We start from the raw sequence: 11,695 nt of genomic DNA, 5'->3' as shown, positions 1-11,695 counted from the left end.
TCGGGTGTATTCGATCGCTTACTTAGAGCAGTTATAAGAAAGCAACCAGTATCTAGTTTTGATTCTAGGTATGAGTGTGTGTGTGTGTGTGTGCAATATGTGTATATGTGTGTGTGTGCAGTGTGTGAGTGTGTGAGTATGTGTGAGTGAGAGTGTGTGTGTGTGCATATGTGAGTGTTTGAGTGAGTGTCTGTGTGTGTGTGTGCGTATGTGAGTGTTTGAGTGAGTGTGTGTGTCTGAGCCTGTGTGTGTGCAGTGTGTGTGTGTCTGTGTGTGGGTGTGTGAGTGTGTGAGTGAGTGTGTGTGCAGTATGTGTATATGTGTGTGTGTGCAGTGTGTGAGTGAGTGTGTGTGTGTGTGCGTCTGCTGTCTGGCCGTCTCTCATGCGTGCAGCCGTACAGACAGACAGCGGCGGTGTTCACGCCTGACCGGCGCTGTGAGTGAAGGTGTGTGTGTGTGTGTGTGTGTGTGTGTGTGTGTGTGTGTGACGGAGCGTGTGTGTGTGTGTTACACGCTCTCTGCGCGCTCCCCGGCGTGTTCCCTCTCTCCCCGCTCTGGGAGAACAGCGCACATTTGTAAGAATACATTTCTGCGGTGTTATAATGCAGTGTCTGACCCGCCTGGCTCTCATTAAGCTGGCCGCGCTCCGCTCAGAACACGCCGCGGACGCCGCACAACGGGCTGCCGGGAGGTTCCATTTCAGTTTCTCTCATTTTTTTACCCCCCTAGTAAATTCAGGACCCAGGGTTTCAAGCCTGGGATTCAGTAAGGATGTATGCTTAAATTCAATTGGCAAAGTTCACTGCCAAAAACCAAAAAAGTAAGTCAGTCTCACTGAATTTTAGTCTTATATTTCGCCTGAAAAATCATATTTCTTTTACATATTTATTTTGCTTCATAAGACAAAACTGTATTGTCAATGGAGTGAGACAATTTTGACTTGTCTCGAGATTTGCCAGTGGAAAGGTTTCAAGAAATCAACAGTTCCTTAAAGGAAGCTAATATTTTCTACATGAGGAAAAAAAAGGAAAAAGATTTTAGGTCTTATTACATGACTACAACAGTGTTTATTGAGTTTAGTTGCAGTATCAATTGAAGTGTTCCTTTTTTTTCTTTCTGAGCTTGCAACAAACATGTCATGGATAATAATAATAATAATAATAATAATAATAATAATACTGCTACTACTACTACTAATAATAATCATAAGATGTTTGTGTTATTTCAAAGATTCTGTGGAAAGCAGGCTTTGGCTATTGGCAGACAGAGTAGAATTCCATAATATTACATGTAGGTATTTAGGAAGTGCTCTTGTCTAAATCAACCGCACGGCTTGTTTTTGTGACATACTTTGGCACAGCTGGCTATTTAGTGAGTGGGGCAGTGGCAGAGCCCCGCCTGGGATTTGAGCCTGCAAACCCCCGTCCATAAGCAGCACATTTCGCTGTCCCCCCCACACTCTGGCAACATTCAATTCTAGCGCTGCTCTTGACTCATCTGAGGTTTTTTCCAAGTGTGTTTATTTAAATTACAAGAAGTGAACAAAGTCACTGATCCTACCCCTCCTTAAGTACTAAACCCCCCCCCCCCCCCCCACCTCCTTGGTTTTGCCCCCCGCCCCCCCCCTCCCCCCCCTGGTGGGGGTCTTGGCATTTGATGCGCTGTTGGGGGGCCTCTGTCCGATGCTTCCTCCCAAAATCCCAGGGCCCCCCCCCCCCCCCCCCCAACACCCCGTTTCCATTCGGCCCAGCTCTGCTGAGTGCTGGGCATCTGCCAAACCCAGACAGGCACACGGCCACTGGGCTGTGACGGGCCGTTTGGGCCCCCTCCCTACCCCCCCCGCCCCCCCCCGAGCCCCCCCGAGCCCCCCCGAGCCCCCCCGATGCAGTCTGGTGCCCGTCGGGGCCCTTGTCCGGGCTGACACTGCCAATGTCACCCCCCCTCCACCCCCACCCCCACCCACACACCCTCCTCTTCTCTCTCCTACTCTCCTCTCCCTGTCCTCCTCTGTCCTCCTCTCCCCTCCTCCCCCCCTCTCCTCCTCTGTCCTCCTCTCTCCTCCTCTCCTCTCCCGTCCTCCCCCCCCTCTCCCTCTCCTCCTCTCTCCTCCTCTTCTCCTCTCTCCCTCTCCTCCTCTGTCCTCCTCTCTCCTCCTCTCCTCTCCCCTCCTCCTCTCCTGCTAAATGATGGTGATTACAGTGCGGGAGATAAGGCTCCAGCGTGTAATGCTAGCTTGTTGTTTTTTTTCATTTTGTCTTTTTATTTATATATAATGGTTATTGTCTGTCCCTACCTTATCTCGTGGAAATGGCTCATTTCCTTTCTGTGTTTGTGTGTGTGTGTGTGTGTGTGTGTGTTTCTGCATGTGTGCGTGTGTGTGTGTGTCTGTGTGTGTGTCTGTGCGTGTGTGTGTTTGTGCGTGTGTGTGAGTGTGTGTGTGTGTGTGTGTGTGAGTGAGTGAGTGTGTGTGTGTGTGTGTGTGTGTGTGTGTGTTTGTGCGTGTGTGTGAGTGAGTGAGTGAGTGAGTGAGTGAGTGAGTGAGTGAGTGAGTGTGTGTGTGTGTCTGTGTGTGTGTGTGTGTGTTTGTGCGTGTGTGTGAGTGAGTGAGTGAGTGTGTGTGTGTGTGTGTGTGAGTGTGTGTGTGTGTATGTGAGTGTGTTGTAATAGCTCAGATCTGGTTATTTGGCTGCAGAGGTCAAGGTTAAAATGCAGGCCCACTTCCTCCCTGCGCTGCCTGAAGACCTCAGAGGAGCAGAGACTCAAACTAAACGACACAGTGTGTACGCATCAGATCGACACTTCACTTCTGTGATTGGACATGCCAAACCGGAATCAAGCTTAATTTTCTTTAAAAGTCATTCAATTAAAAAAAAAAAAAAAAAAAACTCTAAAGAACTCTTGTAATTGCCCCCAACTCAATTCAAGTTTGTTAACACTTAGTTATGTTATATTTGTTGCTTAAAGGACTTCTAACGGTCAAGAGAGGAATTGCAGCAACAAGCACCCTCGGACCACAACACCGTTTATCCCTCCCCCTTTTCTGTAAACACGCTGACATTGAAACACCATTGGCTGTTGCAATTTGAACCAATTTTCCACCAATGAGCTTGGGTTATTGCACAGAGTGTCGGTCGGTCCACTGTATGTCTTGCAGCGAGAACTTGAGGACCATAAGCGCTGGCAGTGGTTGAGTCAACGTTGTCAGTGAGCCTTCTTCAGTGATAGGACGGGATTAACAAACGTTTAAACACAAAACTCTTTACCTATTGTACCTTTGAGAAATACTCAAGTCCTCCAACCGGCTACACACTTGGCGCCTCACAATGGCTCCTCTCGCCTCTGCGTTACATCAGCGCTAAGTGCCACGGCCGCCGCGGTCCTAGTCCTGCCTCGTTTCTGGAAGACGGCATAAGTCGACGATTGCCTTGATTTTCTATAGAAAGCTAATATAATTCCATTTTTGTGTATTCAATTTTCCTTTATTGAATCCCTCCCCCCACCCCCCCTTCCCCCTTTCCTCAAGCCCCATCCATTTTGAGTGACAATAAATCCATCCTCTTTTATTATATAAAAATGCTCTTCCTTCATATCTTGAAATGGGGATGATATTGTGTGCGATTTAATCTGGGAGGAGGGGGGGGATATCTCACTTTAAAATCAAACTTAATTCCAGGAGGAGGGGCGGGGGTTGCTGAAGTGTGTTGCTCTGTCTCTATACACACTCAGTGAGCACTTTATTAGGTATTTATTCGACTTATTTTTTTAGACTTTGCTTTGTGTGTTCAGATATACTCTTCTGCATATCACTGTTGCAGTGTGTGGTTATTTGTGTTACTGTCACCTTCCTGTCTGCTTTGACCAGACTGGCGATTCTCCTCTGACGTCTCTCATTAACAAGGTGTTTCTGTCGGCAGAACTGCTGCTCACTGGATTAAAATAAAAATGTTGCACCATTCTTTGCAAACTCTAGAGACTAGTGTGCGTGAAAATCCCAGGAGATCAGCGGTTTCTGAGATACTCAAACCACCCTGTCTGCCACCGACAATCATTCCATGGTGCAAGTCAGTTCGATCACATTTCTTCCCCATTCTGATGGTTGACGTGAACATTAACTGAAGCTCCTGGCCCATATCTGCATGATTTTATGCATTGCACTGCTGCCACACAATTGTGTGGCAGATTAGATAATCATATTAATAAATCGGTGTAATAAAGTACAGGCATTTAGCAAACACTCTTATCCAGAGTGACGTACAGCGAAGAGCAGATTGAACACAGGGACAAGTGTGATGAGGACCCTAGAGGACAGTCCTAGAGTGACCACATAGATAAAACCTGAACCCAAGAGTACATCAACTTTCCAACTAGCATACCACGGTTGGCAGCTAGAATACCCCGAATACTAAAATAATTATACACAATTCCTTTTATAATCTACGGCATGCACATGCTAATCATAGCAGTGAAGTTGGGAGGGAGAGGTGCAGCTTGAAGAGGGGAGTTTTCAGTCAGCTCATTCCCAGCTGGTCTGGGGGAATGCTGCGGTCTGTGGTGGTGCTCCAGTCCAGGAGAGCCCAGTACAAGCTCAGTTATGCTCCACTCTGACTGAGGAGCTCAGTTATACTGTGAGTGAGGAGCTCAGTTATACTGTGAGTGAGGAGCTCAGTTATACTGTGAGTGAGGAGCTGAGTTATACTGTGAGTGAGGAGCTCAGTTATACTGTGAGTGAGGAGCTCAGTTATACTCTGACTGAGGAGCTCAGTTATACTGTGAGTGAGGAGCTCAGTTATACTGTGAGTGAGGAGCTCAGTTATACTGTGAGTGAGGAGCTCAGTTATACTGTGAGTGAGGAACTCAGTTATACTGTGAGTGAGGAGGCCTGAGGAGGCCGCGGCGTGAACAGGGTCAGTCGCCATGGCGCCGGGCTCCTCAGACCGCTGCTCGATTACTCACGCTCACGGACAGGGCCCCTCCCCTCTCTGCTGGAGAGCGGAGCTTCACAGAGCTCTCCTTCACAGAGTGGAGCTTCACAGAGCGGTGCTTCACAGAGCGGAGCTTCACAGAGCGGTGCTTCACAGAGCGGAGCTTCACAGAGTGGTGCTTCACAGAGTGGAGCTTCACAGAGCGGAGCTTCACAGAGCTCTGCTTCACAGAGTGGAGCTTCACAGAGCGGTGCTTCACAGGGCGGTGCTTCACAGAGTGGAGCTTCACAGAGCCGTGAACACGGTCACTCTGTACCGCTAAATAGCTGCTGTCCTTCGCCGGCCAAAACCTGCTCCTGGAGATCTACCGTCCTGTCGTTCTTCATTTCCACCCTGATTTGGCTCACTTCGTTCCACTAATTAACAGCTGAATGAGATGTGTAGCTGTTGAGTGAGGTGCTTTGATGGGGTTGGCGTGGAGACCGACGTTAACTACAGGATGGCACAGCTGCAGGAACAGAGTTTTCTCAGCACAGTTCTACCGCAGGGTACCAAAGTCCACGGCAGGAAAACATTCCCTGAACCGTTCTGAACCAGAATCCTTCAGTACTGGCACACTATTCATCTACCTGTATACCTGACCCATAATCTACACCTGACCCATAATCTACTTGTATACCTGACACGTTATTTATACCTGTGTACCTGACCCATAGTCTATATCTGAGCCATAATCTACCTGTATACCTGACGTGTTATTTATACCTGTACACCTAACCCATAATCTAACTGTATACCTGAGCCATAATATACCTGTATAGCTGATCTGTAATCTACCTACAATCTACTGTGATTATTGTTTTTGGTTCAGCACAAATTCTTGTCCATTCCACTTGTCAACACTGTCATTTGCATTTCAAGTATAGTTGTTCAGCAACAATTTATTTCATTAACAGTGAGTTTAAATCAGATGATTCTTAATAAACGAGTGGTTTAGGAATTGTTGCATACCTAAGTGTTGATGTGACTGCACTGCGTACAGTGTATAGCGCTATATAACGCTTTTAAAAAGTCTCTGTTTCAGCTGAGCCAGCGTTGGACACACCGAGTGCCGTTCTGGATGTGAGCTCCCTGTACCTTCAGGTGCGTTTCAGAGGTAAGGCAGCACACCTTAACTCGGTAACTCGACACAAATTCAGGTAAACTGAATCAGGTAACTGGGCTAATGGGGTTTGTGGCGCGCTCTTAAAAGTGTGTGTTTTGATTTTCCACCATTTTCTCATGGTGCCAGGCTGCACGCGGGGTGTGAGTGGGGTGCAGACAGCACCTCACTTTTGGGGCGGAGGCTTTCCGGGGTAAACTAGGCCTCAAAAGCGTGGGGGCACATCCAACAAAACAACTACAGAAAACACTGCTCTATCCCCAACCACCAGCCCCATGTTATCCATCTCATACCCCCCCCCCCCAAACACACACTCCTGCCCACATGCCTCATCCCAGAGCCCCAGGAGCCCCCCCCCCAGGCCCCCCCTCCCTCCCCGGCGTGTGTGGCTCAGCGAGGCGGGTGGGGGGTGGCACTGTTTTTGGGGGGTACCCACCCGGCTGCCCCGCCCTGTTTCCCTATACCCCACAGAGACGAGGCCGGGTCAGGGAATTCAGAGCAGGAGAGACGTACACAAGGAGGCCGCGCCGGAAAAATAAGAAGAAGGAAAAAAAAAAAAAAAAAAAAACTTGAAAGGAATTCTAATGAATCCCCGGCAGTGGGTCCGCTTATTCCCACGATAACGGACCCAAACAAATAGCTCGCATTTGAAGTCACTCGTTTTATGCGTGTGTGGAAAAACAGCGTGCCCGGGCCTGCGCGTCCCTGCGTTTTTCTCCCGGAGACGAGTGCGCGGTGCACGCGTCCCACGCTTTGACTCAAAGCAAAAGGAGATAAACTACCGCAAATTTCTAAAGCTACGCGGGTTACTGCTTTACGTCGGCACTTCGCATTCATTATTAAAATACCAAATAAGCGAGGGACGAGAGGAACAATCCCCATATAATGAATTCTCCATATCTGGAGACAGTATTGCCGCAGCGAGTGCTGAAGTGTATTCATAACGAGATGGGACCAACAGAGTGCACTTCAATAAAACTAAACACAACAACAAAAGAGGAATAAACAGCGCAAATAAAGCTCGTGTGTACATTTGTATATGTATATATTATTTTGTATATAAATGCTTTGTTTGGATTTCTATTTTATTTTATATATTTATATATATAAATCGTGCCGCTAAGTTTTCTTTAGTGCTAAATGATGAGAATGTGGTTCGCCCCGCCGACGCGACGCATTCCGGGCGCGAGAGCCACCCTTCCGCCCTCCCGCCGCTGGCTCATTGTCGCCCGCTCGCCGCGCGCGGCTCTCCCAAAGAAGTGTCTGAAAAGGAAAGACAGCGGGGTTGCGGAAAAAAACGGCTCAATGGTCACCAGTTATCCATCCGCATTAATATTAATATTAATATTCAAAAGGCTCACCCCCGCCTCCTCCGTTTTTCGCCCGGTTCCTTTGACAACCTTCGGATGCATTTACAACGCCACACATGAACCGACACGTCTTTCATTTTTTTTCACTCCGGTGCGCTACGCGTTTCCTCTCCCCCGGCCCGTCCCGTCCCAGCCCCCCGTAAGTTCGCCCCTCAGATGGCGCCGGATGAGTGCCGTCTTCCCGCAGCACGCAGCATCTTTTCGCTATGTAAACAGTAAATAATAAACGCGTACAAATACATTATTGAACGAATCACTTGAGGCCGCCAAGTGACTTGCGCGAGAGAGATTGTGGAACGGGCCGTTAAAATTCATACGTTCTTTTTTTCTTTTCAAAGTTCCTCACCGACTCTGATGCGGTCGCACACCACTAATAGTTTAATTCTCGTTTAATACCACAGTGCGATCGCCCCTCTCCCAGCAGTGAGGCAACACAGAGCGTCCTCTTAATCATATCGTGTGGGGTTTTTTTTCTTCTTTTTTTTTGCCCTGGTTTAACCAGCGATTTTAGGTACTTCTGAATGACAAATCTGACTTAAATACATTTGCAAATTGGTTTTCAGTCGCTAAGTACCTGTTAAAAGGGGTGTTTGACCTTTCCGAAGATGTTGCTAGAGTGCCTCAGTGACATGTTGACGCCGAATGAAATACAATTAAATAAAAATGTGCATTTTTTTTTCATAATGCAGTTGTCTCACTTCAGGATGAATTTCAAAACGGAAACAACAAAACGCGTAGCCTCGATCTGTTCTCTTTCGGCAAAACAATTGCAAGCTGTAATTTAAGCTTTTTTTTTAACAACAATTATTTTTTATGTGTAATAATCATTTGCCTCCCCAATTAATAAATTACAGAAGTCAGCAATTCTTCCGATTGTTTTAGGTAGAAAAGAAATGTGTTAGGTCCTTTTTTTTTTTAACGAGGCAGTGATTACCATATGCTTTAAGGGCATAACAATTATACTCGAGTGTAATACTCAAAACAGCCTGCAGATGGCAGTCAGAAACTGGCGAGCAGACGCGACGAGGTTCACAGTTCATCCTCTGAAAATTACTTCATAGGTCAAAGAAGGGGAGTACATTTTACCTGTCTCTGGACCCCATCGTCTTCGTTTCACTGCGTAATTTAAAGTAGGTTCTTTTCATGATTTTATTATTAAAGAAAACAAAGAACCACTCAAAAAAAAAAAAAAAAGTGCGCACATTCATGTTTTTCCTCTGAACTTTTTCCCCTTTTTCTCTTAAAAGGTTATTTCGCCGAGAAAAGGAGAGGAACAAATGTTCCTTTTTTTGAGAAGCTAGACGATGAAAGCAAAGTGGCGGCTAAGTGGTCAGCGCTGAGTGTATGAAGTTAAAGCACGCATGTAATCAAACCGTCGAGCGTGCCGACGTTACTCGTTAGAAGGAAAAAAAGGGGGGGAAAAAACCCGAAACGTAACGAGTGCTATCAGCACGGCCGAGGAGACTAATCCTCATCGAACGGCAGATGTGATCCTGGTGATACAGTCAGCTGCTGATCCTAATGCAGTTACAGTGTTGGATTGGGGGGGGGGAGGTGGAGCAGGGGGTCAGGGAACTTCACTTCACAAAATGGCCTCCGCTGGTCCGCATCACCTTTCCCGCTGAACCGCAGCGGGGGCCGCGGGCGGCGTTTCGGGGACGTGGCGGGGCCAGGCCGGGGGACACGGAACAATGGGATGGAGGGGGGGCGGGGAGAGAGGGGGGGGGGCGGTTCAGGTCTGGGCATTGGGGACAGACAGAAGGTGAGAGGGAAGGGGGGGGTTCGGGGCGGGGGGGGGGGGGGGGTGATGTTAACGGGGTCAGAGACTGGCGGGATGGCGATTCGGAGGGGGGGGACTCAGTCACGCCTGTCCCATCACACTTGACTGGACTATTATTGACACGCAGAACTGATACTCCACAAAGGGGTGGGGGGGGGTGGGGGGGGGGCATTGTGCTCACACAGATGTCATGCACCCCCTCCCTGCCCCCCCCCCATCCCAAAATCTCTCACACCCTTTCTTAATACACCAACTGCTGGCATTCTCTGAACATGCACACATACAAGAGGCCAGGGAAAATAAAAGGGGTCTTTAGGTGGGGGAGGGGGGGGTGCATGGCTAAAATCAATAAACGAGTAGTCATGCAAGTATAACACAATCACTGCTGTTTGGGAGGCCGTTGTGTGAGTGTGTGTGTGTGTGTGTGTGTGTGTGTGCGTGTGTCAGTGTGTGAGCGTGTGAACATGTGTGTGTGTGTGTACCAGCATGTCTGGTTGTGTGTGCGTACGTGAGTGCGTGTGTGTGTGCATGTGGTTGTGTGAGTGTGTGCGTACGTGTGTGTGAGTGTACGTATGTGTGCATGCGCATGAGTGTTTGTGTGTGAGCGTGTGTACTTGTGCGTGCATGTCTGAGTGTACATGTGCATTTGTGTGTGTGCGTTTGTGTGTGTGTGTGCGTGTGTATGTGCGTGCATGTCTGAGTGTACATGTGCGTTTGTGTGTGTGTGTGTGTGTATGTGCGTGCCTGCCTGCCTGTGTGTTTGTCTGACACCTGTTGCGGTGTTGTGCCTGCTGTCAGTCTTAAACAGGTTCCTGTTCCTAAGGGGACGGGGAATTGAATTTAACGGGGGTGGGGTGGCGGGGGGGAGCTACCTCGGTCTGGGGGAGTGAATTTAACGCTGGTGGTGGTGGTGTTGGGGGGGGCGCTACCTACACAGACTGGGGAGCGCTGGAGACCCATCGCACGCACGGCTGTATAAAATTCAATCTCTCCTGGCCCCAGTTCAGCGCCCTGCGTGTCTCATTCCGCAATCCGTCTCGATAGGAGGCCCCCACCCTGTTAGGAGACGACTCTGTGACTCCATTTTGTGAGGCTGTTTGTGTCGGCCTGTCTGGGTGGCTTCTCCTCAGTCAGGAGACTGCTGGAAGCGATAAAAGCCAAAAGCAAACAAAAAAAAAAAAACCTCCTTTTTTTTTTTTTGTCACCCGCTCTGATTAATTCCCGTTCCTGTGTTCAGGATGAAAGTTTTACGTTCTTTTTTTTTTTTTTTTTACTTTACGATTTGTGAAATTAATAAAGCCGTTGTTATCAGACATATTGATTCCTGTGATAAGGATTTTTTTTTTTTAATGTAAAAAAAAAACAAAAAACCGTACGCATTCTCTCTCCCGGCCACCCAACGGCTCGATGTCTGTGACAAACCTTCTCCATTATTAAACGTCCTGTTTAAAGATTTAGCGCGGCTCGCAAACAACTAAGCTTAATGACCAATTAACAAGAATAAAGCTCGGCGAGCCGGCCAAGGTGAGAGCGGGGGAGTGCCTCTAAGAGGATTTTCTAAAGTAAACAGAACGGGGGACGGGCAGCATCTCGTTACCGGCTCACCGGCCTAAACTCCCGGGCCCCCCGCGGCTTGTTAAATCCGCGGGGCGAGTCTCTCCTCAGCCGGGCTCGGAGACCTTGAGCGGAAAACGCTCCTCGTCGTTGCGGGTTTTTACGAAATTCAAAAATATAAAAACGGAACGGAATGCGAGCTGAAGTTTTTTTTTCTTCTTCTTTTTTTTTTTCCGATAAAATAAAAATATATAAATAAAAAGATGGGAGAGAATCGCCGCCGCCTGGAAGATTAGGATGACGAGGGGCGAATGAGCGAGGCGCGGCATTAGCATGGCTCAATAATGTTGCTGCGGGGCAGGACTGCCCGCTCAAGGCCGCACGCGCTCCTTCCTCCCGCTAATTTGGACTGAGCGCGTGCGGTGTGCAGGAGAGCGGCCCAGAGCTGCGGCCCCAGTGTGTCTGAACACTGAACACGCGTGTGAGCACGCATATACACACATACAGACACATGTATATACAGACATACACACACACACACACACACACACACACATACACATGTATATACACACACATACAGACACATACACACACATACATACAGACACATGTATATACACACACACATACACATGCATATACACATGCATATACACACATACAGACACATGTATATACACACATACAGACACATGTACATACAGACATACACACACACACACACACACACACACACACATACACATGTATATACACACATACACACATACAGACACATACACACACATACATACAGACACATACACATGCATAAACACACACACATACACATGCATATACACACATACAGACACATGTATATACAGACATACAGACACACACACATGCATATACACATGCATGT

This window comes from Conger conger, chromosome 1 (genome assembly GCF_963514075.1).
Source record: "Conger conger chromosome 1, fConCon1.1, whole genome shotgun sequence".
Classification (NCBI taxonomy): domain Eukaryota; kingdom Metazoa; phylum Chordata; class Actinopteri; order Anguilliformes; family Congridae; genus Conger; species Conger conger.
This window is presented reverse-complemented; position numbering follows the sequence as displayed.